Source organism: Raphanus sativus, chromosome 6 (assembly GCF_000801105.2).
Source record: "Raphanus sativus cultivar WK10039 chromosome 6, ASM80110v3, whole genome shotgun sequence".
NCBI lineage: Eukaryota > Viridiplantae > Streptophyta > Magnoliopsida > Brassicales > Brassicaceae > Raphanus > Raphanus sativus.
This window is the reverse complement of record NC_079516.1, coordinates 34,415,030-34,420,454: the sequence shown is the minus strand read 5'-3', so window position 1 is coordinate 34,420,454 and position 5,425 is coordinate 34,415,030. Positions and strand designations below refer to the sequence as shown.

Sequence of the window (5,425 nt, the reverse complement as noted above, 5' to 3'; positions counted from 1 at the left end):
ATACAAACTTGAATTCGAAATTTATTATTTCGTCAGCCGTGTCGTCCTATCAATAGATTCAATACCATCAATACTAACATTTTAATTTGCTGGTGAATGGCTTGATTTTTCAATGGAGCTAAAAGAATTGGTGAAGCTAAAAAGTAGATTCTCAAATTTTTTTTTACTTCTTTATCTTCGTGCTCAGAATGTATCTTCTGATTCTTTATCTAAGATAGCAAGACCTTTTCATAGGAACATATATCACATTTTTTGTTCTATTTCGATCTGGTTTTCATACCACCTCAAGATTGAGTAATAAATCAGTGTTTGATAAAAAAAAAACTTTGCTGACCTTCCAAATAGTATATGCAGTGCATTTAAAGTTACATACTCTGGAGATTTTGAAATCAGTTTGAACTAGCGGTTATAATGAATCACATATATCACAATATTTTCCATATCGGTTAACTACGATTCTGTTGTACCTCCGGTAGGATATATTCTCCAAAACCAAGAAAATAAAATAAAATGAGAGATATTGTTAAAATATTCATATATAGAGTTCTAATGACAACATGCATGACAACTACGGAAAAATTGTAGTTTATTTTTAATAATAACAAAAAAATATAGACAGACTCGGCTCATATGTATGATGGATCCTATGCACAATACACTAATTTATATATTGTCATTATTTTTTGAGGACCTTTTGTCTACAAAAATAGATCTTAAATTTTTTTGTCAAAAAAGTGGACCCTGTGCTTTTGTTCCTCTGGCACATGCCAAGAACCGGCACTATATAGATATATATATATATAGAGATTTTTGTTATTATTAATTATATTACGGTGTGATTACCAACATTTAGAACCATAATCTATATTATAATGAGCGAGTATCACTCCTCTTTATGGGACACGTGTCCTTTTTAAATTAATAGGCTGTGTTTTTATCTGGGCTTAAGTTTGTGTTCTGACTCTATAGATTTTGGCCCATAGCATGTGTTTTTTTTTTCAGATCAGTGTGATACCCTCTTCCTCTTCCTCTTCCTCTTCCTCTTCCTCTTCCTCTTCCTCCGTTATGGTGGGCATTAACGATCGACTGGGCATTTCTTCTGTCGCCGAGCGACTCATAACTGTTTCGAAATTCTCTTCTGCTTTTCTAAAACTCTCGCAGATTACATATATACCTAAAGATTGTCGTCCTCCGATGCTTCTATTGCTCAGCCAGTCTCAGCCGTCCGCCACTACTTCCTGGTATCTTTTTAAAAGTTTTCCGATCCATATAACAATTCCACCACCACTGATTTGCATTTGGTTTTGATAATTATACTATTCATAGATGTTTTTGGGCAAATACGGTCCGTGCAAGGGTCTGACCTTAACAACGGAGCATCAACTTTCTCGACTTGTCGTCCGTTGACTCAGTGACCTGTAAGACATCATCAACTGACAAATAAAATTTTGTATAGCTTAACTCCATTACCTGCTCACCGATTCAGATCCTACTCCAGTGATATGAAATCAGAGAAAGTCCGCATAATCTAACTAGGTTCAGACATAGAAGAGATGAAGAGTTAGAAAAGCGTACAGAATCGTAAAACAAAGCCAAGCAGAGGAGGAGTCGCATAGAATTGGAGTAGGGTCGAATCGGTGCTGAAGATTACTTTTTTTTTACTAATACCGAAGATTCGTTTTTGCAGATCTCAATGGGCGGCTGAGGAGAACTTTGTATAAAAACTTGAACCATATTTGGTAACACGAACAACACTTTAAACACAAGAGCTCTTAGTAATACCACCAACAATTGGTCGCCTTCTACACAGTTTATCTGTTGGCTTTCAACCAGGTTTGAGAGAGCAAAAATATTTGACTGTGGTTCAGATATTGAATCCTTTTTTTTAACACAGATACTGAAACCTTAGATAAGACTTTCATATATTTATTTTTTTGATTTATGTGTTTCAGTATAATAATACAGAGCTTGACCATTGATATCTTTGTAGAAATTTGGGGAAGATGAAGCAATACAAATGTTCCGAGTCATCATCAGCTTCAAAATCCAAACTTAACAAACACAAAGCAGAGAGGTGAGAGTTTGATTTTTCTCTTAACGCTTCCGTGGAAGAGAAAAAGAAGATTTGTTCTGGTTCAGACCACTAGGCAAGTAAAGTAAAGTAGAGCTTGAATGTACAAAGAGATACTTGAGAGTTGATTTTGTTGTCTGTTTGTTTTGGAAAAGCAGGTGGTTGTTCTTAGAGTGTTACTTCACTGTCACTGTAGAGGCTGTGAAGGAAAAGTGAAGAAATGTCTATCTAGGATGCAAGGTCAATCTCTTCTTTTAATTTCCTTTCGCCAAGGTTTTTCTTCTCATACATTTACGAGATTAAAATGTTTTTTTTTGTCTTCTAGCTGTCTCATAAGAAGCTCAAGTCTGATACAAGAATGCATAGTCGCTGGTCACATTGGCAACTTCGTTCAGATATGACAACAACGAGAAGTTTGACGCATAGTAGGTATATAATAGTTAATAGACCGGTATGGTACATGATGCTATTAAAAGAAGCAATTAGATCATGATCATGTCCTATACGTAATCACAGTATCTATTGGCTCAGAGCAACCTCTGTTGCTTACAAGATTAATAAGATCTTTAGCTCGGCTTTCATTGACATTTGTTTTTTTACCTCGATGATCATGTTTGTTGTAATTTGGATAATACTTACATAGCTCGGGACTTGGTTTACTTCAGCTACCTATATTACCTTTGATAATCTACATCTTGGTCGAACAGGTTGTCTGGTGGCTCCTCCTTTTATGGGTGCGAGAGTATGGGATCACTGCTCCAGAAACTAAGATATGGACCGCCTGGTTTGATATATGGGTAAGTATTTCCCACTTTATGATTGTACCCGAACATCTTTCTTCCCTGAGTTCTTTTCCTCATCAGTTTCCATTATTACAGTTGGAGATAACTTCTCTTTGCTATGGATCAAATTAGTCAAGCGTTTAGAAACAAGGTGATTATCCCTTGCGTTTTTAGCGTTCAGTTGGAGACACAGTTGGAGATGCACTAATATGTACAACAGACCATCCTTTCGACCAGAAACCCCAAGCTTCGGAAGTTCGACCATCTCTAAACTCATGCTAACACAAACTCAGAATGTAAGCTTTACATATTTTCTTCGCATATTAAAGCGCTAGGACCATATATTTATATTAAGCACTAAATCGTCAACCTATTCATCGATTTCCAGATGTTGTTAGTCAAACACGGCTCAGACCTCAAGAACGCTGCTGCGTTTGGCTGTTGACAATGGCTATAGGGCTACATTTGTTGTCTTTGTTTCCAAGAGAACGAATAAAGTTGCAGCCAGAGGCGCACTTGAGAAGGTTAACTTCCACAGTTACACTTATTTAATCTCCTGCTTCTCAATGTTTAGTTAATATCATTTAAAAACTAAGGTTACAACTTCCATGGGTTAATGGCAGCGGAGGGTGTGAGCTTTCAAGCTGCCTTGCGGATCTTGATGGACAGCAGTACCTTATTTGGCTAACGCCCTACAATTCCACTCCCAGAAACCGGACCTTCACAGTGTCTGCAATCAGTGATGATATTGTTCCTAATCCTCATTCAGAGGTAAGCTATATGAGTTACGAATACATTGTAACCCGGGTTCAATAAAAATGACTCAATAAAAATGACCCACGTGCTCATTTTTGTTTCAGGGTGAAAGAAGCATTAACCCTCCACTGCTTGATCTCCATCTAAGGAACCACCTGCTTCTCTACATGCGATCCGGTGATGAGCCTCCAAACATAGGGAAGTTGACCCACCAATACCACTAAACTTTGGAGCCGAAGAGAAGAGCTGCAAACGCCCACGTGTGTTATCCTAGCAAGTTCAGCAAACCGTTGTTCCCACTTAAATTTCTTCCTTATTTTACAAGCTCGGGATACAGCTACAGAACATTTCCTATGTTTCAAGTTTTTTTTTCTTTGGTTACCTTCGATCAAGCTTCCAGTGGGAGGAATAGTAATTTGGCAAAATTAATAAAGGGAACCCGTTGTAATTTGTTACAACAAAAGTCTGGTTTAGTTCAAGCTTAAATACATTACTGAAGATCATAAAATTCCTTCAAAGCATAAACTATGGTAACCAAAGTCGAATCATTGCGGGTTCAGTTAGGATTCAGGTACGTTATTGTTGTGTTGTATAGTGTTGTGTAATGTTTTATGGTATTTATTTTGTTGTAATTTTTGAACATTTGTTTTCTGGCTTAACTATAATTGTGATGAATGAAAGATCAGAAGTCACACTCTTTGATTAGGTTAATATATATAATAATATAAAAATCACCGGTCACTCATATGTGTTGATATTTTATATCTTATTTTTGTAAAGATTTCATAGACAATTAGTATTATTAGCGCCTTCATGTTCAAAAGCTGAAATTTATGGGACTCAATAGTGTATAAAGATAGTATTTATATTGTTTTCCTCTTTTGTAGTTGGATGTCTATTAATTTCTTCTAGGTCCGTGATAATTAAATCGATGGCGTGTTTTAGAGTAGCGTTTTGATTGTAGTCTCTGATTGTTACAGTAACTTGAAGGATCCTTCGGAAGCAGCTTAGTGTATGAATCGTATGTATCTATTTTTCGTGTGTATATGTTCTTTCTTTCAAATGAGGTGATCATTTGTTATTGCATGTCTAAAATGTGTTAACATAAACAATTTTATCAGCAGAAAAATTATTTTAACCCAAAAATAGAATGACAGTCAGAGGTAGATTTTATTTGAGTTTTCTGAAGTATTTGTGATCTGATCCAATCAGATCAGTAGCCATCCAGAAATACAGTGTTTTCGATATCTGGAATATTTTAGATTTTTGTCCGGATTTTCGATTTAATCCGGTAGAAACAAATTTAAAAGTTAGAAATAAATTAAAAGTCCAAAAAATATAAAATAAAAATATTTTATTAGAAGAATAAAATATTTCTAATAAAAAATTTTTACTTATTATATTTGTAATAAATAATTTAATAAATTTAGTAAATATAACTATTGATCGGATATCTATTTTTAAAAATATTACTATTTGTGAGTTACTTCGTTTTTTACGAATTTTATATTTTAGTATTTGCTTTGTTTTTTAGAGATACGAATATCTAGATAATATTAGAATCGAGATGGATACCAAATAAAATCAAATTATACGGATATTTTTCCCAACTCCAATACCAATACATTGTTTTCCAAATATTTAATAACATGTGAAATCATCTTATATAGTTTTAAAATAATATATGTTCTAAATTTGTTTTGTAAGGTTTGTACTGGGCGGCCATGTTAAAATTAGGATGTGTTGGGAAATAAAGTCTGGAATAGGTTAACAAAGAAGAAGGAATGTAATTGTTTATTGGTCAAAATATTGATTA

At 34.5% G+C, this 5,425-nt stretch overlaps 1 long non-coding RNA gene across 3 annotated transcripts; it reads left to right on the top strand.

Moving 5' to 3' along the window:
* The first annotated feature begins 1,012 nt into the window (after positions 1 to 1,012).
* On the top strand, positions 1,013 to 4,247 carry LOC108810428 (uncharacterized). Of its 3 annotated transcripts, XR_008934933.1 has the most exons (12): positions 1,013 to 1,241; positions 1,327 to 1,418; positions 1,688 to 1,833; positions 1,991 to 2,074; positions 2,230 to 2,311; positions 2,397 to 2,500; positions 2,779 to 2,868; positions 2,950 to 3,004; positions 3,074 to 3,149; positions 3,242 to 3,377; positions 3,477 to 3,624; positions 3,714 to 4,247. It is a non-coding gene; the product is annotated as an uncharacterized LOC108810428 (long non-coding RNA). The 3 variants fall into 3 exon arrangements; XR_001943095.2 differs by having other exon boundaries at positions 2,397 to 2,496; positions 2,950 to 3,149; positions 3,714 to 4,246; XR_001943094.2 differs by having other exon boundaries at positions 2,950 to 3,149; positions 3,714 to 4,244.
* The last annotated feature ends 1,178 nt before the right edge of the window (positions 4,248 to 5,425 follow it).